This window comes from Mustela erminea, chromosome 14 (genome assembly GCF_009829155.1).
Source record: "Mustela erminea isolate mMusErm1 chromosome 14, mMusErm1.Pri, whole genome shotgun sequence".
In the NCBI taxonomy this organism is placed as follows: Eukaryota; Metazoa; Chordata; class Mammalia; order Carnivora; family Mustelidae; genus Mustela; species Mustela erminea.
Window position 1 is genome coordinate 52,988,194 of NC_045627.1, and position 27,443 is coordinate 53,015,636.

The following is a 27,443-nucleotide window of genomic DNA, read 5'->3' on the forward strand; positions in this document are numbered from 1 at the left end:
TTGCTAACTGTACACCTCTATTTGGATGGCTAATAGACAGGCATGTCAAATTTAGCATGTCCAAAATCAAATTCTTGATTTTTTTTTTCCTGCCAGCCTGCACATACCCTTTTTTGACTTTAAAAATGTAAGTCAGTTATTTTACCACAAAAGTGAATTTATTTGGGAATAGCAGAGAATTGCAATTCAGGAGAAGCAAGGTTTAGCAAAAACTTTAGGCTCGTCGTAGAAAAGAGGAACATTATTTTATGGAGATGAAGGAGGAAGTTAGGTTTTTTTTTTTTTTTTTTTTTAAACAGAAGTCCATTGGAGAAAAGCAAGAATTCAGGGCGATGAGGTCCCTCCCCCAACCAAGATTTTATTTATTTATTTATTTGACAGACAGAGATCACAAGTAAGCAGAGAGGCAGGTAGAGAGAGGCGGAGAGAGGCGGGGAAGCACACTCCCTGCTGAGCAGAGAGCTGGTGCAGGGCTCGATCAAAGGACCCTGAGATCTTGACCTGAGCAGAAAGCAGAGGCTTTGACCCACTGAGCCACCCATGCACCCCAGTGATGAGGGTTTCTTATTGGCTGAATTGCTGGCATAGTTTTATATAGGAGATATGCTGTACATCTTTTCCTATTGGGACCTGTAATTGATAATTCTTTCCTGTTACGCGTTTTTCTGTCGGGGTAATAGGTAATTCTTCCAGTTATTGATGAGTGGTATGGCACAAGAGCTCCCTCTTCTGGCCTCCCAACTCCATTTTAAAGATTTTTTTTTTTTAATTTATTTATTTGACAGAGATCACAGGTAGGCAGAGAGGCTGGGGTGGGGGGAAGTAGGCTCCCGGATGAGCAGAGAGCCCCATGTGGGGCTCCATTCCAGGACCCTGAGATCATGACCTGAGCCAAAGGCAGAGGCTTAACCCACTGAGCCACCCAGGCGCCCCATCCCAACTCCATTTTAGTGAGGTTTCCCTTTATTAATTTTCACACCCTTCTCCATCTAAGTAAATGACAGTTCCATTCCTTTGGTTGTACATGCCAAAAACCTTGGAGTCATCCTTCACTCCTTTCTTTAACAAATACCTCTAATCAATCTGAATATCCTATTGGCTCTACTTTTGAAATATGAAAAATACTAAGTGAAGCAAGACTGTCATTTAGCATAGCATAGGAAGGCCAAAATCAAGAGAATAAACAGATATAGTGAAACCACATTTTGATGGTTATCAATAAAAAGGAAAAGACGTTTAGTCAGGAGATGTAAATACGAGGCTGGCTTTACCACATCATAGCTTTGTTATGATGATTGGTTAAGAGGTGATTATTCACCTCTTTCTCTGTTTGCAAGTGTCCTGTTATTCCTTGTGTTCATCACTCTAGGGAGAACTCTAGTATACGCACTGTGTTGGATGATATGCTGTTATAGAGTCATATGTAATTATAGCAATAATTATAGTATATCTTGTCCTACCTACCAATGCATTTTGTTTGCAGTGAAACCCTAACTGAAAAACTAGATATGTTCAGCCATTTGGTGGTGACTTCTTTCTTTCCCACAAACACTAGGAGAGGGCAGGCAATTTTCCTATGTGGACTGAGGCAGTGGACAGGTAGTATACAAGGAGTCGCCATCACCACAAACATAATGTGGAATTAACCTGCTGCCATATGGCCAATACTCGCCTTGGAGTGAAGACCTGGTCATCCGTGAGAAATTCCCTTATTGGTAGCCTTCCATTCTAAATGCAAAGATTTTTTTGTGGCTGTGCTAAGTTTCCTTGCTGGCAATGCTCAACTCCAGTCCAGGTGGCAAGAGTCCAGACCCGGGTCCTGAACCCATTCAAGCTGTCAGTTGCATTTCCCTCAGGACTCTGACCTCCTATATCACTACCTCTTGCTAAAGGTCATATATGGTTAATATTTATTGAGCACTGTATGTATTGGGCACTTTAAAGTGCTAGGCCAGCATTATTTCATTTCATCTTGAAACTATTCAGTAGCTACTATCTTTCTTTTAGGTGGATGAAGAGATTCAGAAATGTGAAGTAAATTGCCTAGATAGAAATGGCTGAGCCAGGACTCATCCTAGCATTGTCTCCATGAGTACAGCCTAACTTACAGATCCCTCTGGATATCTAAAGGGTCTTTTCCACTTCTTACAGATCCACAAGCCATAGATAAGCCAACTTTTTTGCTTCTCAGGCATGGTCGAGGCATAAGGTATAGCAGTGAAGGATACTCTCCCTGCCTTCATGGAACATCTGCTGCCAGGAGCAGCAGAAAAAGTCAAGCAGGTTGTGGCAACTAGCCTTGTAACCTATTTTCTATAGTAAAAGATGAGTATGGAGAAAAATCACTATTTTCTTCTCTTTGTAGTGTTGCATTTTAGGTGTGTTAATGAAGAGGATGATTGACCTTGCACTGACTGGAAGGATATTTTAAGCCCACTGTTTTGACCCTGTCAGTTTGCTCTTAGCCATGTATGCAACATGATCAGGATTGTATGAAAGAATTAATTATGCAATAGATCATTCCTGGACAATTCTGGAATATTTGAAGGAATTGGGTCACAATTCCTATTAATTTGCAAGAAATAGTACATATTATCAGGTTTTTATGCAATTTATAATGACTATTATGGGAGAAATTGGCAGTGGCTGAAACTTTACTTCTGTAAAGTCTGATGGAGGAAAATGACTTGGTAGAAATAGTTACTAAAAACAAGTGTCAGCTATAATAAGTAAAGTTTGATGTGAACAAAACCTGAATGCTGAATCAAATATTTTTTAAAAAGATTTTATTTATTCATTTGACTGACAGAGATTACAAGCAGGCAGAGAGGCAGACAGACAGAGAGAGGAGCAGAAAGCAGGCTCCCCGCTAAGCAGAGAGCCAGGCGCGGGGCTCCCTCCAGACCCCGGGACCATGACCCGAGCTGAAGGCAGACGCTTTAACCCACTGAGACACCCAGGTGCCCCCTGAATCAAATATTTATTTAGGTATGTTTGTATTTACAGATGCAAAAACTAATTCTCATGAAAATGATAATAAAATATAATTTAAAATAGAAGTTGGAAGTCCCATAAGCCTTTTTCACACCCATTCTAGGATGGGGGTCAGGGTGGGGTAGGCTGTGGAAGAGCCATTCATTCCAGATTAGGGAGCGAAAGGAAACAAATATTCCTTAAGGTAAACAAACACTCTGTCTTCGTTTGCTAGTCTTAGGTTAAGAAGTATTTCCATTTTTTTTTCTCCAAGTTCAACATCAGAATACCTGACCGAATTCCCTTCTCCTTTCAAAGCACTAATAATATAAGCGGTCGAGCCCAGGGCTCACAAAGGGACGGTGGGAAACAGGAACGGTGTCTCCCCTTCCGCGTCCTGACCGCGTACGACCCGCGGGCCTCGCCAAGACCAGGGAAGCAGAAGCTGCCGCAGCCACCCACCACAGCCACCACAGCCTCCGCGGCTCCTCTCCGACCCCTTAGCTTGCCGGTCGTTGCCAGGCAACACCTCCACAACCTCCGCCCGCGGGCGAACACGTGACGCGCATGTCACGTGATGGGGCCGTGGCGTCCTCCCGCGGAGGGGTGTAAACAGGCCCAGTGGCGGCCGAGCTGCGGGCCTGCTGCATCCTGGTGTCCGGCATGCTTCGGGCGGGCCCGGACGGCCCAGCCGCGAGCTCAGCGCCCACCTGAGGTAACCCCTGCGGCCTCGGAACGGGCGTACCTCACGCCGCTTGCAGGAGTTGCTGCCCGCCGCCGACCGGGCCGAGAGAGCCCCCGGCCCCGGCAGGGGGTGTGGCTGCCGGCTGTGCCGTCTGCGACAGGTGGGGTGGGCGGGGGCGGCCGCCGAGGCCAGGGCTCTGCAGCTCCTTGGGTCGCGGCTCTGGCGTGGAGTCGGCGGAAAGGCGGCATCGACCCCGGGTTATGGGCCCTTCTGTTCCGGCTGCTCGAGGCTGCCCCTGGGAACGGGCCGAGCCGGGGGCTGCAGGATCCGTCGGGCGCTTAGGGTGTGGGGCTGCCAGCGTGGAGTCTCGGTTGAAGTGGCCGGCCCACGCGGGCTGTGAGACCTTGGGCAAGTCAGCCTCAGCCGTGGCCCCGGCCCTGGCCCAGGCCTGAGTTTCCACATCTGTAACGAACGTCGGGCTAGGTGATCTGTGAGGAGCTTCCACTTCTGACGTGTGCGGTCTTGAGAAAGACCTGCATACTTTGGAAACTGCCAGAGGGAAAGTTTAGGTAGATACCTGTCTTTTAATTGCTAAGTTCCTGTTTTTAAATTTTTCATCTGACACGATCTGGCTTCTTGTTCACGTGGGTGAAGTTTCTAATAGAAAACTTACTATACAAAGTCATAATGGTTTATGCTGCTGCTCCCCCCCCCCCCAGGTTTTTCTTATGCAACGAAACCTTTCTTAGAACCTCTTCTGAAGCCCAGTTAGTTAGGAAAAAAAAAAAAAAAGAAAAGAAAAGAAAAGAAACTGGAAACCTTTGTCTGCCTCTCTGTCTTCCTGTTCCACTGCAATACCCCAAAGGGCCCCCAGGGATCACAGGTTGAAAAGCACTGTTACACTGTTGAGGAAGTGTTCTGTGTTTGTTAGATTTAATAGGCTCTGGAAGATGAATCTTTTGCTTATGTGGAGTTTTCTATTATTTTTCCTTCAATTTTGTTCGGCCTTGCGTCATATAGTTAGACAATTGGTATATTTCGCATATAGACGTGGGAAAGGCCCCCAAATTTCCGATGGACCTTTCTGTTTTCCATCTTTGCTTGCGTTCCCGGCCCAAGGGGTGTAAGTGTATGCTTATAATAGACCTAGTGCTCCTTATTAACCTACTCGCTCAGGTATGGAACGGGAGTGGAAGACTTTTTGTAAGACTTTTATTTAGGCCCAACTGAATGGATTAGGACATTAACTCTGAAAAATATATAGGTAAGTAAGTAATATATAAGTAAGAATACATGACTTACATCGATAGAGTCGTGTAATAACATGAACATACTACAAATTTTGAAATTCTGGATTTTGAGAGAACTGGGTTTAGGTGAAGAGGACGTCCTGTTTCATATTGTGGTCTGTAGACCAAAAATTATTAGGATTTTTTTTTTAATTTAAGAGAAATTGCTTAGTTTCCTGGTTGTTTTCGAAGATTAGGGTTGATAAGAGATTTACTGAAACTTGAAGTTTGATATTGAAAGAGGAAAACCATAGTTTTTTGCAGCTTGTCCACTTGGTGCTTCTGTGAGGTGAGCCAGGATTGGAGGTTGAAAGTACTATGAATGGAACCCAAGGAGATCTATGGAATATGTTTTCTCTTTTCTTTTCCTTTTTTTTTTTTTTTTAAGATTTTATTTATTTGACAGAGAGACCAGAGAGGGAACACCAACAGGGAGGGAGGAGTAGGAGAGGGAGAAGCAGGCTTCCCTCTGAGCAGGGATCCCAATGCGGGCCTTGACCCCAGGACCCTGGGATCATGACCAGACCTGGAGGTAGCCGCTTAACAACTGAGCCACCCAGGTACCCCGTTTTCTCTGTTCAAAGTAGACTCACTTCCTTAATCTTTGGTGTAGGTTTAGGTAAGTCACATATTTTCTTTACATCTCAGTTTCTGCTACAAAGTGAGGAAATTGGATTGATTACTACTCAGTTTTTTGGCTTTAGATAGGGTTACTAGATAAAATACAGATAACCTAGTTTAAATTTGAATTTTAGATGAATAGTGAAAAAGTTTTTAGTATAAATATTGCATAAGGCATGCATTACTAAAAAATATCCATTGTTTATCTGAAATTTAAGTTTAACTGGGCTTACTGTATTTTTATTTGCTGAATCTGGTGACCCTACTTCAACATTTTTGTCTTTAAATTAGCTTTAGGAAGGAATTATAGATGCATAGACAGGAAGGAATTTATTCACTCAAGACTCCCTATTATCAGCAGTAGTGTCTAGTTCTTGAAGAACAGCTCTGTTTCATTTGTGGTTGCACCATGAAGCAATTCCTTTTCTACCACAGGCATATAATGTTTAGGTTTGTACTTCTGGTGGTAAACTATTTTTTTAAATTTTTAAATTAAAAAAAAGATTGATTTATTTATTTTAGAGAGAACTTGAGCAAGCACAGGAGGAGGGTGGGGCAGAGGTAGAGGGAGAGAGTGTCTGCTGAGTGTCCATGCTGAGCCTGGAGTCTGACTAGGGGCTCCATCTCATGACCCTGAGACCGTGACCTGAGCGGAAACCGGGAGTCAGTTGCTCAACCATCTGTGCCACCAAGGTTCCCTGGTAAGCAATTTAAATACCTGAAAGAAAAAAAAAGTTGCTTAAATTTCTAAAAGTAACAAATTTGGGTCAGGAAATGGTATGTACTATTTTTTTTTCTATAGAAGATAAAACTCTACCTGTCCTCCAGTTATATGATTGACTTTAAGATATGTTCTAAGGCAGTTGACTGTTCTAATGGTAAATAATCTTTCACGAAGTTGTTATACCTATGATTTGGTCCCGTGTGAATATGGAAAATAATCAATGTATGCAGTATAAACATTTTATATTTTATTTTACTATTTTTTAAACACCTAGTGCATGCTGATATATATATATATTTTAAGATTATTTGTTTATTTATTTAACATACAGAGATCACAAGTAGGCAGAGAGGCAGGCAGAGAGAGAGAAGGAAGCAGGCTCCCTGCTGAGCAGAGAGCCCACTGCGGGGCTCGATCTCAGGACCCTGAGATAATGACCTGAGCCGAAGGCAGAGGCTTTAACCCACTGAGCCACCCAGGCGCCCCTAAACATTTTATATTTTAACCGACCACTGTTCATCTTGTATTTGCTATATCTTGAAGAATTTCAGTGTTGAAATTCCTTTCCAAGGGGTATAGTTTTTAATTTTTTATAATTTTTGAGAGTTTTAAAGAAAACTAGGCCAATCTTTTACTCACCTCTCTCCGAAATTCCTGAATTTTCAAATTCATTCATTCGTTAAATAGTCAACAAAAAATTGAGTGTCTTTTATGAGCCAGGCTCTTGTAATCAGTGTTCTAGATCTTCAGGTGCTTATCTTTGACAGAGGAGTTAAATCGCATGCATTCTAGGGATAATGTGATCAGGGCCTTGAATTAATACAAATACCGTGGAAATTGAGAGGAGAATGAGAACCCATCAGTTGAAAGATTGAATGGCGGAACATCCTAGAGGAGGTGGTATGTAATTTAGATCATTGTGATAAATGTTGGGTCAGGAAGACAGGCTTACAGAAAGGTATGAAGAAGCAGGAAAAGGCAGGGGATCCATATTCTCAGTTACACAATACATACACTTTTTTGGGTTAAAAGTAATTGATAATATTGTATATATGTAGTTTTTGGTTCACTAATACTCTTCATCTGCATTAAGTATATTGGAATGAAATTTCTTCAGTGTATATATTAGAGAGATCTTCAGATGTCAGTGTAGCTCTCTGAAAAAATATTTATGAAATATGTTACACATACAAAAATGTATAATTTGCATATATAAAGCTTAAAAAATAGAATATTATCACACCATTGAAACCTGTGTACCCCTTCCTGATTAGACACCCCTTGTCCTTTCCTTCGGAAGTAAGCACATACTGAATTCTATCATTTCTTTGCTTTTCTTCATAAACTTATCTTATGTGTATACTACTCCCCCAAACATTGTTTACTTTTATATGTTTTTGAACCTTATATAAATGGGATCATACTATGTGTATTTTTTTTTTGAGACTTTTCCACTTAGGTTACGATGTTTCATTCATGTTCCCGCCCCCCCCAACGTTCCACCCGTGTTTTTACGAAGTTTAAGGATTTCACTGAGGTAAACAGCTAGGATTGGGGTTGCTGCTTGTAGGATATGGGTATCTGTAATTTCCTAAATATTGCCAAGTTACTTTCTGTTGTGGTTGTGCTGTTTTAGTTTCCTCCCTGCAGTGTATGAGAGTTCCTGTTGCTCTCCTGTCTATATGCTGTCTTTTATTTGGTATGAGCAAATCATATACCTAATAAGAAAAGTCTAGTATCTAGAGCATGTAAAGAAGACTTACAGCTCAACAACAAAAGGAACAGGAACTCATTTTAAAAACAAAGGATTTGAATGGACATTTCTTCAGACAAGATGTACAAATGGCCCATAAGCACCTGAAAAGAAGCTTGATTTCATTAGCCACCAGGGAAATGCAAATGAATACCACAATGAAATAACCATGTCATACGCACAGGGATGGATGTAGTCAAAAAGATAATAGCAAGTGTTGAGGAGATAGTGGAGAAATGAGAGTCTTCATGCAGTGTTGTGAGGAATGCAAGGTGATGGAACTACTTTGGGAAACAGTCTGGTATTTCCTCAAACGGCTGAACATAGGGATTGCAAATGGCAGAGCAACTATACTCCTAGGTTTATACCCTATGAAAAATTAAAATATATATTCACACCAAAACTTGTACGCAGATGTTCAGTGTCAATATTCATAATAGCCAAAAAATAGAAACAAATGTATGCCAGTTGATAAATGGATAAATAAAATGTGGTTTGTATATACAGGGAAGTATTACTCAGCCATAGAAGGAATGAAGTACAGATTCTTGCTACAACATAAATAGATGAACCTTGAAAACATGATGCTAAATGATAAAAATCACAAAAGGCCACATATTGTATGGTTACATTTATACAAAATTTCCAGAATACACAAATGTATACAGTGAGAAAATATGTCAGTTATTGCCTAGAGCTGGGAGTTGGGTTGAGGGTAGATGGGAGATTTGATAATCAGTATTGTTTCTTTTTAGGATGATGAAATGTCCTAAAATTGATTGTGCTGGTGGTTGCACAATTCTGTGAATATGTGAAAAACCATTGAATTGAACACCTAAGAGAAGGGAGGATATTAAAACAAAACAAAACACACAAAAGGTTGCTATGTTGTGAGCAGCCCTATGCAGAGACCTGTGTGGTGAGGGAGCAAGACTTGCCCATAGCCATCTGAGTGAGCTTAGAAGCAAATTCCTTCTTCCTCCCTTTTATACAGAGCCAAGCCTTTAGATGATCCCATAACCCGGCCAGCAGTTTTGACTGCAGCCTTGTGACAGACCATGAGCCAGAGGTACCCATTTTAGCTGTCTAGATTGCTGACCCATAATAATTGTTAGATAGTAAATGGTCATTGTTTTAAATGAGTCTTGAGGTAATTTGTTATGCACAACAAATAATACATGGGCAGTAGCATTGCATTATGGGTTGCCTTTCATTTGGTGTTATGGAAAGCCATGGTGGTTAAATTAATATACTATAATTGACTCTTCGTTTTATTTATCATTTTGTTAACCACAACTCATGACCAAGAGTTAGTAATATATTTCTTGAGATATTCTCTAAATTATTGGGGGGTGAAGAGAATTTATGCTTAGAATATTTTCAATTTGTTTTATTATAATTAAAAAATTTTATAATCCTATGTGCTGCATTATGAATCTTTATCAGCCATGGCAGGCCACTTCCAGACCATATAGCAGTACAGACTATTTCTCATATTTTCATGATCTTCTGATAACTCTTTTATATTTAGAAGTTATGGATGGTATTAATATATTTTAGGCAGATTTATTTTATTATTTATGACTTTAGCATAGCACTTAGAAAATAGTTACTGAGGGAAAAACCACAGTTCCCTACAGCCTCATTCTATTGAAACCATATGAAAGGAAGGTAAAGTTTTTTTTTCTTTGCCTTTGAATATTTCTGTATTTCAGTTGAAGAAAGATTGACTCTGTGGATAAGGAACTTGTGGGTTTTGAAATTTGATTTTAAAAATGAAGACATGCCGGGACGCCTGGGTGGCTCAGTGGGTTAGGCCGCTGCCTTCGGCTCAGGTCATGATCCCAGCGTCCTGGGATCGAGTCCCACATCGGGCTCCTTGCTTGGCGGGGAGCCTGCTTCTCCCTCTGCCTCTGTCTGCCATTCTGTCCGCCTGTGCTTACTCTCTCTCCCTCTCTCTCTGACAAATAAATAAATAAAATATTTAAAAAAAAATAAAAAAATAAAAATGAAGACATGTTTAAAAAGGTTTTAAGGATTCTCTTTGTCCTTTATTTTTTCTATCTTTTAAAAAGTATAAAAGATGTATATTTATTAATATACAAAGATATCAGTAAAGTGTTGTTATATGAAGAAAAGCAGGCCATAGAAGTTTTCTCCTAGAAGTTTTATAGTTTATATATTTAGGTCTGTGATCTATTTTTAGGGGTTAATAGTATATGTATGAGATAGGGATCTAGGTTCCTTGATGAATACACAGTTGATTTGGTATCATTAGTTGAAAAGATTATCCTTTCCATATTGCATTTGTTGTCCTTTATTCCTTGCCCATTGCATTACCTTGCCATTTTATGTTGGGAGTCAATGGGTGAGATATATGTGGATCTATTTCTGGACTCACTCTTCTGTTGGTTTATAAGTCTGTCCCTATGTCAGTACCATACTGCCTTTCTTACTGTAGCTTTATGTGTGGTTTGAAATTGGTTAGTATGAATTCTTTACCTTTGTTCTTTATTTTCAAAGATCTGTTTCAAGAACTGTTTTTGATTTTGTAGTGTACATGTCATGGACATATTTTGTCAAGTTTGTATCTTAATATTTTATGGTTTTTGATGTTACAAATGGGATTAAAAATCATTTCCTACTTATTCATTGCTCATATGTAGAAGTACAGTTTTTTGTATTCCCTTAGTATCTGGTAGCCTTTCTAAATTCCCGTACTACTGCTAGTAGTCTTTTGGTTACGTTTTAAGAATTTTCTACATAATGTGATCATTGAATAAAGACAGTTTTATTTCTTCCTTTCCAGTCAGTATGCCATTTCTTCCTTCCTGCCTGCCTGCCTTCTTTCTTTCCTTCTTAATTTCTTTCTTTGACCTACTGCATTGGCTAACACCTCAAATCCAACATTATGATAGAAGTGGAAAGCAGACAATCATGTGTTATTTCTCAGTCTGAGGGAGAAAGGATTGAGTCTTAAGAATGATACAATAAGTACTAAATATAAACATTTTCAAATGTTAAATTAGACTTAATAAAAATTAAAAACTTCTGCACTTTAAAAGACCGCCTTTAAAAAAAAAGATTTTATTTATTTATTTGACAGAGATCTCAAGTAGGCAGAGAGGCGCGCAAAAGGAGAGGAAGGGAAGCAGGCTCCCTGCTGAGCAGAGAGCCCAATGCAGCACTCCATCCCAGGACTCTGGTATCAGATCTCTGAGCTGAAGGCAGAGGCTTTAACCCACTAAGCCATCCAGGTGCCCAAAAGACTGCTTTGAATGAGAACAAATATTTGCAATTCATATATCTGACAAAGGACTTTTATCCAATATTTATAAGGAACCTCTATAAATCATTAATAAGGCAGACAACCCAAATTATAAAATTGGTAAAAGATTTCGATAGACACTTGACAAAAGAAGATATTTGAATTCACAGGAAGCACATTTAAAATTCTCAATATATTCAGTAATTTAGGGAAATGCAAAGCAAATCAAAATTATGAACAACTCTTTGCCTATAAGAGTGATTACAATTGAAGAGATTGACTTTATTAAGGGCTGGTGAAAATGTAGAACAACCAGAACTTACATGAATTGCTAGTAGGAGTGTATGATGATAACAGGCAGTGTGGAAAACAGCGTGGCAGTTTCCTGTTAGCTTGAACATGCGTTTACGGGATGATCCAGCGATTCCACTCCTAGTTATAAAATAAAACATTACATCACAAATGATTTACACCCAAATGTTCAGAGATCAAAAATAGCCCAAATGTCCATCAGTAATTGCACAGTGGAACACTATTCCACAGGAAAAAAGGAACTGCTGATACTATCACAGCACGTAATCAAAAAAACATTTTGCTGAGCAAAAGAAGCCAGACACAAAAGAGTACATACCGTATAATTCCATTCAATTCTTCTTAAAGCCAACAAAACTAATCTATAATAAAGCAGATTAGTGATTGCCTTGGGCCAGAGTGGGAGGAATTGACTACAGAGGAGCAAGAGGGAATTTTTTGCAGTAATAGAAATGTTCTGTTTGAATTTTAATTGGTTAGTTGCTACACCGTGTTTTTGTCAAAACTTCCAACATTACATGGGTATTTTATGTAAATTGTGACTCAATACAGTTGATTTAAAAAATCAAGGGTGGGGCGCCTGGGTGGTTCAGTGGGTTAAGCCGCTGCCTTCAGCTCAGGTCATGATCTCAGGGTCCTGGGATCGAGTCCCGCATCGGGCTCTCTGCTCAGCAGGGAGCCTGCTTCTCTCTCTCTCTCTCTCTCTGCCTGCCTCTCTGTCTACTTGTGATCTCTGTCTGTCAAATAAACAAATAAAATCTTAAAAAAAAAAAATCAAGGGTGTGGGGTGCCTGGGTGGCTCAGTGGGTTAACCTCTGCCTTTGGCTCAGGTCATGATCCCAGGGTCCTGGGATGGAGCCCTGCATTGGGCTCTCTGCTCAGGAGGGAGCCTGCTTCCTCCTCTCTCTCTGCCTGCCTCTCTACCTACTTGTGATCTCGGTCTATCAAATAAATAAATAAAAATCTTAAAAAAAAACGCAAGGGTGTAAATAGCTTTTATAGAATAAGCACAGATGTTTTATATAGAGTAATTCTGTGTAAAATTTTTAAATGTATGTGTACACACATGCATAGGAAATGTTTGAAAGGATGTTCAGCAAATTGTTGCTGATTATGTCTAGATGGTGAAATTTTAGGTGGTTTAAAAGAATGATTGGACTTTCCTATATTATTTCCCATAATATTTCCTATATTATTTGGACATTTCCTATATGATTTCCTATATTATTTATAATATTTCCTATTTTTTTTCAAGGAACATGTCTTAACAAAAGCAAAATATTTCTTTTTTTTGTTATCTGGAAGTTTTATTCCTTGATGTTTTCATCTTTTAAATATTGAATAAGTGCTATAAAAATTATGAAATATGTTTAGATCTTAAATACTTTTATTTTTTAATCACCCCTGATTAGGAACAAAGCCTTCTGTTATCTTTGATGCCCCTTGGTCCTCCTCTCACCCCATTTTTTTTTACCTCTTCACAGACATAACTGATGCCCTAAATTTGTGTTTATTATTTCCTTGTTATTTTTTTTTAAATGTGTTTTTTTTATAGATTTTATTTATTTATTTGAAAGACAGAGATCGCAAGTAGGCAGAGAGACTGGCAGAGGGAGAGAGAGGGAAGCAGGCTCCCTGCTGAGCAGAGAGCCCGATGTGGGACTCGATCCCAGGACCCTGGGATCATGACCTGAGCTGAACGCAGAGGCTTTAACCCACTGAGCCACCCAGGCGCCCTATTTCCTTGTTATTTTTAATAGTTGTATCACATTTGCCTCCCTAAGCTGTGTTCTTTCAGTCTTCACACTGTTGAACTTAGTAACTAGAATCAAACTGCGTGTATACTTTCATCACTTGCTTTTTTATCCCACATAATACGAGACTTGAGAGACTCACCCTTATTTCTGTATGTGGTTGTAGTCCACTGATATGTAATTGTTGTATTGCATTACATTATATGAGTATTCCCTGATTTGATCTTTGTACTCTTGGTGAATAATTGGGTTGTTAATTTTTTTCCTGTTATGAGCAGTAGTTATGTGAAATTTTTTAAAGTTTATTTATTAGATTTTGGTAATCTCTACACCCATGGTGGGCCTTGAAATCATGACCCTGAGATCAAGATCTGAGCTGAGATCAAGAGTTGGACACATAATTGACTGAGCTACCCCAGCATCCCTGATTTTTTCTCATTTGTCAGTGTTGAAGTGCCTGTTATCATATGTATGTCTTTGAACATTCATTGAAGTATTGGTATAGTATAGAGTCCTAAAGTGGTATTGTGTGGCCAAATGAGATTTAAATTGTGTAGTGGCAGTTGTTGCCCCAATTTTTTTTCACTCTGTATTTCCCCCTAATAATGTGTAGGTACATTTTTTCCACTTCCTTGCCCATATTATGTTACCCATCTCTATATTTTTCTGTATTTTAAAATTGATGTTTAAGTTTTCATCAAAATACTTGGATATTGTTTAAAAATAATGAATACAAAGGGCTCATAATGAACACAGAGGCAATTTCTGTTTTCTCATTTCTAGGTAGTTACCTCCATGTTTCGTAATGCTTATGCATTACGAATGCATATGCATATTATATGCTTATGCATATTATACAAACACATTATAATGCATATACATACTTACCAGCTTTAGATTATACATTGCCTTCCTGTTACGTGGATTTGGGAATCTTAAATTTTTTACTTTCCTCTTCTGTATTCCAGCTATGGTTATAACCCTATTTTTGTTGAAATAACAGTCAGTGACCACTTAACTATTGTTCTATAGAGCCAAGTAATAGTCTGTGACTACTTTTTCTTTCTTACGTATCTTTTTAAAGTTACCTCATTTTTTTAGTGACACAACTTTTCATATACACGTTCTTAATTTTTACGAGATGCTCTTCTATATCATCTATTATATCTCTTCTGTTAATCTCTAATATTCTGGAGGTCTTTGCTCCTAGAGCCTTCCATAATCCTGATTTAATATGAACCTGAATTCTCTGGGCTTCCTGCTCAGTCACTGTGTGGGAGACCTCTATCCTGGCCACTTTCTCCAGATAATCATCTGTTCTCTCATTGTCTATTAGTCTTGATAATTTAAACCCTTGCTCCTCAAAATGTATTCCATAAACCAGCCACATTAAGTATCATCTTTGAGCTTATTAGGAAATTATAGAATCTCAGGCTGCATCCCAGATCTGCAACAAGATGATTTGTACGTGTTGAAAAATTTGAAAGCCCGGGGCTGTGCTATAGTGTGGTAACAGTAACAATAGGAACAACAAAATATTGTTATGCAAAATTTAATACAAGGTGGCTGTAACTCTTCCATCTGTAAGTATGCCATCTGCCTCCAGGATGGCAGTTGAAGAGAGACCTGGCTGGAGGATCTCAGTGAATATTTTTTTTTTTTTAAGATTTTATTTATTTATTTATTTATTTGACAGATTAGAAGAAGGCAGAGAGGCAGGCAGAGAGAGAGAGAGTAGGGGAAGCAGGCTCCCCGCTGAGCAGAGAGACTGATGTGGGGCTTGATCCCAGGACCCTGGGATCATGACCTGAGCCGAAGGCAGAGGCTTTAACCCACTGAGCCACCCAGGCGCCCCTCAGTGAATATTTTTAAGGGACTAGAAGTGACAAATATTATTCTCCCCTATTATATTGGCTGGGAATCTGTCACATGGCCTCTCACATAATTGCAAGAGAGAGTGGAAAATGTAGTCTCTGGTTTGCCTGGGAACAGAAAGTCTGTAGTAGGTAAATAGCATTGACACTGTTTCGGTAGGTCATTCTGGTTCCCAAACTGTTTCATTCTTTTTCCCACACATAGAGCTCACTAATCCCCTATCCAACCAGTCATTGCCTTTGGTTCAAAGTACAGGATCTCTATGACTGGCTGTCAAGTCCACATCAGCCTTTCTTGTTAAAGTGAACTAACGTGACCTATTTACTCCCTACCCCCCCTCAAATGTATTATAGTAAGAATACAGCATGATTAGTAATCAATCCCATTTGGAAGGTGAAGCATAGAGAGACAGAAGTCACTCTTCTGTAACAGTTCCTTAATCCTTACAGACGGACATTATAAAGGAAGATTCCCATCCATGGAAGGAAAGGATATTTAAGTAGATTCTGATTTTGTTTCCAGGGACGAACTCTCACATTCTTTTTTCCTTATGGCTCCAGGCACCATCCTCTAGAAGGTTCTCACCCCACCTGCTTGTCTTATTTGGCCACATCCCATATCCAAGTTTGATGTTTGGAGCTTGCACTTCTTGGGTATTGTGAGGTTAGTCTTTTTGTAGAAGGTTGGACTACCAGGGATTTCTGTTAGGTCTTGAACAGTCATACTTTCCAAATCTGGTTTAGTTTTCTGCCAGTGTGTTTCCCTTAGAAATTTAGCGGACTCATTATTCATTTGCTTCTAGTTAATCACAGTGCCAATAATCAAATTTGTTTTTGAGACATAGTTCTGAAATCTATTCTGTTTTTCTGCTTTCTTGCTTCAAGTCCTCTGTCTTGTTTCAGTGGAAGCCATCTGTAATGTCACACTATAATCTGATTTTCTCTGGGGCAATTTTTTTCTTGTAATATCCTGATAGAAATAGCTGGTAGTAACCAACACACCATCATTTTCAACTTCTAGCTTTTTCAAGACCCATAGAGGTTAAAGTTCACCAGGTGTGTGGTTTGTTTTCTGAATTAGAGCTATCAGCAGAGTTTCTAAATATTTTGCCTTTCATGACATGAATCATCATCATCGCATTCTCTATATGAAGTTCCTCATTGCCTACAAAGTGATGACTAAATAAATACAACTTATTTAGGTTTTTGTTACGATAGCACCCTACTTCTAGTAGAAGTTTCCCGGTGGGGAGGTGGTCAGGGACAAATTGTTTTATTTATAGACTTTTATCATATCTCTGTTTCTTAGCCTTTAGATTGTTTCCATTCGTAACCTGAAGCCTGAGCCCTGTGGTGGTTTTTTTCTTTTAAATAGGTAAGTTAGTTCATTTTTTAAAAAAATTTGTTTTGAGAGAGAGTGCATACACAAGAGATCACAAGTGGGGTGGGCAGGGAGCCTGATGTGGGGCTTCATCCCAGAAGCCTGGGTTCGTGACCTCAGCTGAAGGTACATGGTTAACTGACTGAGCCACCCAGGTGCCCTGAATTAGTTCATTTTGTATCTTTATCCATCATTTCATGTATTTTACATTGTGGCCTTCTTCACCTTGCTAAATCATCAATTTAGCATTAATTAATTTAATTATTAATATTTGTATATTAATTTAATTATTAATGTTTCCATATTTTCTTCCTTCAAAAAACAAAAAACCCACTCCTTGGGTGCCCTCTCTATTTGTAGCCTTCTTATTTTTACCTTTTTTCTTTATTTTTTACTAGTTTTTTTTGTCAGATATGTGCTTTGTGAATATTTTCTCTCAGTCTGTAGTATTTCTTTTCACCCTTCACAGAGCAAAATTTTTTATATTTATGAAATCTATAAATTGTCCTCTTGGGGATCATGACTCTGGTGTCAAGTTTCAGAGTTCTTTGTCTAGCCCTAAATCCTAGAGACTTTCTTCTATAATTTTTTTCTCCCTAAAAGTTTTATAGCTTTATATTATACATGTATTGAATTAATGTTTGTATTATGTATGAAACTTAGGTCAAGGCTCATTTTTTTCCCTCTTGCTTTGGCACCATTTATTGAGAAGCTGTCTTTCTTCCATTGAATGGCTTTATCAAAAATTTTCTGGACATATTTGTGTGGATGTATCTATGGGTTCTCTATTCTTTTCCATTAAACTCTATGTCTGTCTCTCTGGCAATACCACACAGTCTTGATTATGGTAACTCTGTAATTAAAGTCTTATAATCAGTAGACTGATTTATCCCATTCTGTTTTTTTCTTTCAAAGGCATTTTGGCTATTGTGGGATTCTTTGGTTTTCCATATACATTTAAAAATAATCTTGTCTTTTTTTTTTCTTTTCCTTCTCTCTTTTGCACAACACTGAGATCAAAAGTCAGAAGCTTGACTGACTGAGCCACCTAGGTGACCAAAAATAATCTTGTCTATGTATACAAAAAAATATTGATGAGATTTTGATAGGAATTATGTTAAGCTTGCATATCAGTTAGGAAAGAATAGACATCTTTACTTTGTTGAACTCCAGTCCGTGAATACACTATGTGTCTTTATATTATTAGTTCTCTGATTTCTTTCACCAGCATTCTGTGCTTTTCAGCATAAAAGATCTTTGTTTTATACCTAAGTATATAATTTTTTAATGATTGTGTTGTATTTATAATTTGTGTCCTTGTTTTAATTGATAGTATATACAAGTACAACTAATTTTAGTAAGCTTCTCTTATATCCTGCACATTGCTGAACTCACTTATTCAGGGAGTGTTTTGGTAGACTCCTTGGGAATTTTTATATAGACAGTCATGCCAGCTGCAAATAGGTACAGTTTTATTTCTTACTTTCCAATCTGCATGCCTCTTATTTCCTTTCCTTGCCTTATTGCACTGGTTAGCACCACCAGCACCATATTAAATAAGAGTTGCCTTTTCCCCAGCCTTAGTGGGGAAAGCAAAAAGGTGTAGGTGTTTGTTTTTTGGTAGATGCTTTTTATCAAATTAAGGAAATTCCTTTTTCTTATTTTTCTGAGTTTATCATAAATGGTTGTTGAATTTCATCAAATGTTTTATCTGCATTCATTGATAGGAACATGCAATTTTATTAGCTTTTTAACATTGTAGATTAACATTATAGATTTCAAAAATGGACAGATCTTATATCCTTAGAATAAAGTTCATTTGGTCATGGTTTCTTTTTATATTTGCTAAATTCTGTTTGTGAATACTTTGTTAAAGTTCTCTTTTTCTTTTCTGTTGAGAGAACATTATGTAGCCATTTCATTCTTTTAGAGTATGTGCCCTAGTGACACTTTCTCTTAATTTACTTTTATCTCAGAATGTCTTGATTTCCCTTTCCTTTCTGAAAGGATATTTTTGTTGGATGTACATTTCTGAGGTGATATAGTTAGATAGTTATTTTCTTTCAGTCCTTGAAAAGTACTGTGTCTCTCTTAATGGTCTCTTTGGGTTCTGATTAAATACTTGCTGTCATTTAAATGATTTTTCCCTTGTAGGTGAGGTGTTTTTGCTCTCTCACTGCTTTCATGATGTTTTCTTTGAGGTGTTCAGAAGTATGACTATGACATGTCTTGGTAAGGAGTTCTTTAAGTTTATCCTGTTTGGAGTTTGCTCAGAATCTTAAGTCTGTTAGTGTATAAATTACCTTCTGTGAAATTTGGGAGTTTTCAGCCATTATTTCAAATGCTTTTTCAACTCAGTCCTCTGTGATGACATGAATATTGGCTCTTTAGTTACAGTCCCATAGGTCCCTGAAACACTCTCTCTCTCTCTCTTTTTTTTTTTCTTTCTTCTTCTTTTTTTAAATTTTCTTTCTCTCTGTCATTCAGATTGGGTAGTTTCTCTTCTGTCTTCTGGTTCACTGACTCTTTTCTGATATTGAACCCATTTCTTGACTTTTATATTTTGATAATTATATTTTTCAGTTCTGAAATCGCCTTTTGGTTCTTCTTTGTATCCTGTATTTCCTTGCTGAGACTTTGTTTTTTGTTTGTTTGTTTGTTTGTTTGTTTTACCAAGACACAGCTGTAATGGGAATGAAAATCCCTGCTGTTATTAAGCTTTCTCTAATACCATCCTGATGAGAATATTGGGATGCTTTGTTACATCTTGGTGGGAGTAAAAGTCTAGTTTATCTTCTGTAGTTGCTGGACTGGGTGGGGTTGTAGCTGCAGTTTTTTTCTGTGGTGTCTGGCTGGAGTAAGGTGTCTAAAAGTTTTACTGTCTTAAACTTTTTTTGTCTTTCTGGGCTGACCCTTTTCTGCTTGTTGAGTAGAAAGAGTTGGCTTTTCTTGAAGTTTTTTTTTTTTTTTTTTCAGTCTGTACTTCTTGATGTTTCTGAATTGCCAGTTATTCATCTGTAAGTTTGGGTTATATAAACAAAACACAAGGAACCTCGATACCATATTGTTCTTTAAAGCCTGAGGTCCCTAGCTGATCTGCCTTCTTATCTGCCTTTCAGAGTCTTTATATATAATGTCTGCAGTTTTTAGCTGTACTTAGTGAGAGAAGGAAAAATATGTTTACTCCATCTTCCCAGAAACATAAGCATTTCATTTTTAAAAGTAATTTTACCATCATTTTAATAGTTTTGGTGGAAGAGGAATTAAACTTGTGTTTAATCCATACTTTTATTACTTATTAATGATTTAGTACATTTGTATGAATTAGGGAGATTACATATTTTGTTTGCTCAGTGCTTGTTTTGTACATGGCACACAGTATGTGGGAAGGCCTTTGAGAAATGATTGAGAGCATGAAACTCTGCTTTACTAAGATTTTTCAAAAACCTCCATTCTATAAATGAATCCCTTCTGTGTTACTCCCAGAAAGATTAGTTTGCTTTTAGGTGAATTTCTTGAGGGTAGCTGATGTAGAAGATGATACTTTAATACCATAACCTGATTTTTAGGTTAAAATGACATTTTTTGCCAGGAATACTGGCATAATATATCCTTTAAATTTATAGTTTATAAATTATAATTCTTATGCTATAATCTTTTGCATTTATCTTGATTTGTTAAAAAATAATTTAACTATATTCTCAGGAAGGATAACTTTTATATTAGATTCTGTCTAAGCATTAATATTTTCAAGAATTATTGGAAGTCTTAAGTTTGTTAATTCAGTTGAGATACTGTTAGGAATGTTCTAGTACTTACTTACCCAGGTAACATAGTAGTTAAGGATATGGGCCCTGGAGCCAGCTTCAGTTCTTACTGTATGGACTTGAGCAGGGGTTTACCATCCATATAGTGGAGATGATAACAGTTCTACTATTTCATAGGGTGGTTGTGACAACATGAAATCTGTTTTTTTTTTAACTTGTTAAGACTGAAATTTATTTTTTTTAAATTATAGAACTTTAAAGAAAATATGTCAATTCTGTTACATACACAGAATATTCTATAGTTTGGTATAGTTCTGAGAGCATTAGGCTTGTGAGTTAGGAAACCTGAGTTCCACTTCCTACTTTCCTGAGCAGCCACTTGACTCTGGTAAGCAAGCAAACTTGCTTTCTCTCTCTGCCTTACTTTACTCATTTATAAAAGTGGGCTTGGGAGATGGCTGGGTGGGTCATTGCGTTGGGCCTCTGCCTTCAGCTTGAGTCATGATCTTGGGGTCCTGGGATTGGGTCCCGCATTGGGCTCTCTGCTCAGCACAGAGCCTGCTAACCCCCTCTCTCTTTCTCTGCTAGCCTCTCTGTCTACTTGTGGTCTCTCTCTGTCAAATAAATAAAATCTTAAAAAAAAAAAAAAACTGGGCTTGGGTTTGAACTTGTTGATCTCCAAGAGTCCTTCCAGTTCTTCCATTCTGGTTTTTTGTCTCCCACTGAATCATAATTGATCTAGCTATAACACAGTTCATGAGGAGAGCATATTTTACATCCTGGAGAAGAAAGAGAGAGAAAAAAAAAGCTTGGAGTCAGGAGAAACAGTATGGGCTTACAGAAAACAGTAAGGACTGATACATTGATAGTTAGGTTTATTTCACTAATTCTAACCTAGGGAAGAATGTAGTTGGAAGGGAAGAGCTCTTGATTTGGCATGATGGATGCATTTCTAACAGATACTCCTGTCCTAGCATTGAAATGGGCCACGTTAAGTGCTTCCTCACACTGGAAGGATAAAGGCCAAGGCCAGACTGGCAAGTGATGCTTCAGAGTCAGACCAGTTATTTCTGCCTCAGCCAGGGATGGTGCTGGATGACTTCTAGAAACCTTCTGGCCTCCCATGGGTGGAAATCATGACATGATAAAATTGTTAAAATAATCAATAAAAGAAAGCCATATTGTAGTTGGCAAAGTAGTCGGACTTTAACTGAATTGTAACAATGACATTCGTATTCAAAATTCATTTCTGTTTTTGTTTGTTTCTTTGTTTCTTTCTGCCTTTCTTTCCATGATAGTGTTAGACTGTTATTTGTTCTTGGTTTTGAAAATGTTGCTCCTCCTGAGTCTTGTGTAGTTTTGGTGATTCATCTGGGAAAAGCAGCACTGTTATTTTCTTTGTTTTGACTGATGTGTGAATGTTTGGCACTTTTCTTTTAAGCTAAGCTGGGAACTGTGAATTTGGGTTCTTGGGTTTTGTTGACATACCAGCTAAATTTGTCATTGACTTTGTGAGTACATTGCCAGCTTCTTTGGAGATGTTTACGGGTCCAGGCGGAAAATTTTGGTAGTACAGTCTTATAGTTTCTGCTTTGAAGCAGTCTTTGAAGGAATATATGTGGGGGAGCACACCCTTGGGGAAAAAATTATTCTTAATCCTTTTATTGAATTATAATGCTCCTTTTCCTACTTACTGCGGTAGAATTTGGTCATCAGAGGAACAGTTGTTTCACCCTGACTTAGCGTCTTGTTGAGGAGGTTGTGTGTGTGTATGTGCATTTCCTAAACTACCTCAGATCCCCTTTACCCACTGGGTGTCCTCTTCCTTCTGAGTTGGGACTAGATTGCACTGTGCTAGTGGATAAATAATTTTATAGCAGGTTTTCAGTGTTTGCACTATTGGGATTTGGGGCCAGATAATTCTTCGTTGTGGGAGGCTGTCATGTACATTATAGGATATTTAGTAGTATCCCTGGTGTTTTCTTACTGGATGCCGGTAGCACCCCACAGTTAGGGCAATCAAAAATATCTCCAAAAGTCCTGTGGGTGGCAGAATCGCTCCAGTTGAGAACCACTGACTTACGGATGCTTCTCTGCCAGCCCTCTGTCATCCTGCTCCCATCTGGTTTCTTCATGTTACTGGTCTTGCTCATGGCTTCCTCCCTGTGACTGTGCTGTGCTCAGCTAATTAGGTGGAAAGTTCCCAAGGGGTAGGTGGGGAATAGGGCAGAGATAGTGAAATCAATGGGGAATAGGACAGAGCTGGTGTAAGGTGTGGCTCTGGGTAGGGGCTGATCCCTGCAACGCACAGATGGGTGTTTTTTGGTGGCAGCTAATGGTTAGACTTAAAAACAAATGTTTCTTGACATGAAAGTGAGCTGACAGTGACAGTGGTTTCATGCTCATCAGGTAAGTGATGTCTTCACGCTGTCTGAAGTCTGCCTTGGGAGTCTGCGGTTTTGAAAGAAAGCTCCAGGGATGTTCTCTCTTTAATGTTTTTATTTGAAAGAAACAAAGAGGAGATAGACTGCTTCTTGATGAACTTCCATGTTCAATTTTGATTTTGTTGTTGAGGTGACTTAAATAGCTAGATACTGTTAACAGGCTTGTTGAGGTGACTTAAATAGCTAGATACTGTTAACAGGCTTTTTTTTTTTAACATATATGAAACGATGTAGGAGAATTTGTAAATATAAAGCAGCAAATGTTTGATGAGTGCAGCTGGGCATAGTGCCATACCTTCAAGAAAGACTGAGTTCTGAAGAGCGAGGCAGGTAATTTAGAATGATGCCACCATGTAAGGGGCCATAGCTCTCTCTTAGGTGGGGGCATATGCTAAGGGGTGGACAAGGAGAGCTCTTACAGATAACTTGAGAATTGGAACAGGTGTTCACAGTCCTTGTTTATAGTCAAATGATCAGTGTTTGTTATTAGTACTTTTCTTCTGTGTTTCATGGATTTTTTTTTTTTTTTTTTTACCTAGTCAGGGTCATCCTTGAATACCTGTTTTTATAAACTTTATTTTCTTAACATTTATTTCTTAATAGTCCCCATTTTTAATAACTTTTAATGACTGCCTGTTGTATTTATAATTATATCCTGATCTACTTACCCATTTCCCTATTGTTGAACGTATAGCTTGCTTTAAAGAATTTTGCTAGTTAATATCCTTTAATGAATATCTTTGGGCATTCATTTTGTAAAGTCTTTCTTTTTTTTTTTTTTAAAGATTTTATTTATTTGAGAGAGAGAGAGAGAGAGAGAGAGAGAGATAGAACATGAGTGGGGTCAAGGGCAGAGGGAGAAGGAAACTGTCTGCTGAGCTAGGAGCCTGGTGCCGGGCTTGATCCTGGGACTCCAGGATCATGACCTGAACCAAAGGCAGATGCTTAACTGACTGAGTCACCCTGGTTACCTGGGGCATACATTTTAAATCCATAGTTCAGATGATTTCTTTAGCGTAGTATTATGAACTAGAATCATTGAGTAAGGTGGTGTGGATATTTTTAAGGCTTTTGATTTATATTTATGAAGCTTTACTGAAAGGTTCTTTTTTCTTTTCTTTTATTTTTTTTGAGGTTATAATTAACACTCTAACCTACAGGGTTTTGAGCGGCCATTTTAGGGCATGTTTGCCAACTGATTTAAGAGATGGAAAACATCTCGTCTTTCTTTGCCTATTTAAATTATTAGTGAAGTTGATTTTTTTTGTTGTTTTTCCTTTACAAGTTTATTAATTTCTTTTAGAAATAAGCTGTACATACCCTTTTCCCATTAATCTTTTGAGGTGTTACTTTTTTCCTGATTATTTTGTACAGTTTCTTTATTAAAGGAAGTAACTTTTCGCTTAACATATTTGTCAAAAGTTTTCCAGTTTTTCAATTATGTCTTTTGTGTTATGTGTCACTTTTTATTTTGATACTCTTTCAAACTTAGAGAAGTATAAGAAGAATACAAAGAATTTTCACATATCTTTTACCAAGATTCACTGGTTATTTATTTTACCCATTAGCTTTATCATGCTCTCTGTGCGTATATTTAAATGCACGTTTTTCTGATTAATTTGAGTCTAATTTGTGTGTTTCCCAAGAACCAGGGCATTCTCTTATAGAACCACAGTAAAATGTTTGTCAGGAAATTAAATGATTAGGTATAGTACTATTACCTAATTCAAAATTCATATTGCATTTTTTAAAATAAATTTATTTATTTTCAGTATAACAGTATTCATTATTTTTTCACCACACCCAGTGCTCCATGCAATCCGTGCCCTCTATAATACCCACCACCTGGTACCCCAACCTCCCACCCACCCCGCCACTTCAAACCCCTCAGATTGTTTTTCAGAGTCGATAGTCTCTCATGATTCACCTCCCCTTCCAATTTCCCCCAACTCCTTTCTCCTCATATTGCATTTTTAACAATTGTCCCTATAATGTTCTTTATTGATCTTTTGTTTTCCCTGTCCAGTATGCAATCCAGAATCACACTGAATTTTTTTTAATCTGCGTGTATCACTTTATTGCCTTTGCCAAAAATTATTTGACCATATGCCAAAACTAACACAGCCATTTGGAAATGGGTGGAGGTTGCAAATTTTTGTCCTTACAGAATGGACACATGCTGTCCCCACATAGATGATATAAAAATACCAAGTTGGTATAGTCCATAAAGTGAGCTGTGATGTAAATGATAGTTAATAAGTCAAGCTGCTTGAATGAAACACTGTGAGACAGCTGAGTTACTGACATTGCTGGAAAGTGGGTTGGTGAATAACAGGCATGGGGAGCTCAGGTTTCTGTAGTCTCCTTTAATCTGGAGTATTTCCTCAACCTGTCTTTGTCATTCTTGATACTGACATTTTTGGAGAGTACAGACCAGATATTTTCTGGAGTATCCCTCAATTTGTGCTTATCTAAAGTTTGCTTGTGGTTAGATTCAGATTATACATTTTAGATGGGGAGAATACAAAAGTGGTTTTAAATTTTTTCAGTGAAACATATTAGGAGCCTCCAGATGATAGGAAGTTCCAATATTGGTGATAAAACCACCAATAATTTAACACTTGATTAAGTTGCTGTCTGTTAGAGTTCTCCACTGTCAAGATATGGTTTTTCCCTTTGAGGTTATTATTGACACTATATAAATATTGTATTCTTCATCCACTAGTTTTTTTTTTTAAGATTTTATTTATTTATTTGACAGAGATCACAAGTAGGCAGAGAGGCAGGCAGAGAGAGAGAGTGAGAGGGAAGCAGGCTCCCTGCTGAGCAGAGAGCCTTATGCGGGACTTGATCCCAGGACCCTGAGATTATGACCTGAGCCGAAGGCAGCGGCTTAACCCACTGAGCCACCCAGGTGCCCTTCATCCACTAGTTTTAGCATCCTGTGATCTTTCAACTCCATTTTCCTTCTGTGTTTATTAATTGTCATTCTGTTGTAAAAAAGAGCTTCCTTCCTCCCTCCACCCCTCATTTATTTGTTATTTACTTATTTGAATGATTCATAGGTATATTATTTAGTGACCTATAATTTATTATAACTTAGTGACCTATAATTATTTGGGTACTCTAATTGTTCCAGATTTGGTCCATGTGAACCTTCTCAAGTTGACTCCTCTGTCCTTTTTGTATGTCTGCAGTTCTTTGAGAATTTATTTGCTTTCTGGTACAACAAGACACTCTGGGCTCATTTTATGTGCCTCAGCCCTCAAATAAACTTTTTTCCTCGGAAAAGTGGGGAACAAGATCTGGGTGCATGATATACTTACTGCAGCTAGTGTGTTGTTACTATCTAGGTCTCTTAGGGGACAGAGCCAGCATATGTTTGTGTGTGTGTATGCAGATGCATAGTCACATAATATCTGTATTTTTTACTTATACATGTGTGTATACACATGTATATATATTAAAAATGATTTCAGGGATGCCGGGGTTCAACATCTGACTCTTGATTTCAGCTCAGGTCATGATCTCAGGGTGGTGAGACTGAGCCCTGTGTCCAGCTTCACACTGAGGGTGTGGTCTGCTTGAGATTCTCTCCTTCTGCTCCTTTTCCCTGCTTGCAAGCACTCTCTCTCTCTCAAAACAAAACAAAACAAAACAAAACACCTGATTTCATAGAGATACTACTAATGTTATCCAACACCATGGAGATGCATTCCAGTGTCCCTGCATATATTGAATTTTTCAAATGCTGTTGCATCTTGCTTACACTAATGGTGAAAAGATACTCTACTATGTTTATTTTTAGGAATCTAATAGTTTTAGCTTTTAGTTTATGATTTATGATCTCAGATTATTTTTTGCTTATGGTGTGAGACAGAGAGTGAAGTTTATCAATTGAATTGATTCCCTGCCTCTTTTGAAATCAGTTGGCCTTGTGTGTGTGCATTTATTCCTGGTGTGATCTTTTTGTCTTTAGGCCTGGGCCATAGTTTGGGGATTACTGAACTTTATAGTAAGTCTTGAAGTGTAAGTCCTTCAGCTTCATTCTTTTTAAGATTGTTTTGGCTGTTCCAGAGTCTTTTCTTCTCCATATAAATTTTAGAATCAAATGGCCAGTTTCTATAAAAATGCCTGGTAGGAATATGAATATAATTCTTATTTGGGCAGAATCAGTATCTTTATAGCACTGAATCTTCCAAATTACAAACAAGATGTACGTCTCTACTTAGATACTTAGATATTTAACTTCTCTCAGGAGGTTTTTTTTTTTTAAATTATAATTTCTCAGTATATAGGGAATTCATGGCTTTTGTTAAAATGTTTCATAATTACTCAGCATTTGACGTTATTTTAAGATGAATTTTTAACATTTTTTTGTTGCTAGTATATAGAAATTCACTTGAATTTTGTTTATTGACCTTGCATCTTGCAAACTTGCTGAATTGACCTTGATTAATCTTGTTAAACTGACTTAGATTTCTTAGGAATTTGTTAACATTATGTCATCTGGGAAGAGAGACAGGTTTACATCATTCTTCCCAATTTTTATACCATATTATTCTTTTTCTTGCCAGATTATACTGAGTAGGACTTTC

General features: G+C 37.9%; 1 protein-coding gene across 4 annotated transcripts in view; it reads left to right on the top strand.

Annotated features, from left to right (window-relative positions):
• Nucleotides 1–3,526: 3,526 nt before the first annotated feature.
• MARCHF8 (membrane associated ring-CH-type finger 8) overlaps nt 3,527–27,443 on the top strand; it is a 125,268-nt gene continuing 101,351 nt past the window's right edge. The window contains exon 1 of one of the 4 annotated variants that reach the window (XM_032312268.1): nt 3,527–3,688. The gene's annotated coding sequence lies outside the window, so the exon portion shown is untranslated. The other 3 variants (XM_032312274.1, XM_032312270.1, XM_032312271.1) reach the window with 3 other exon arrangements.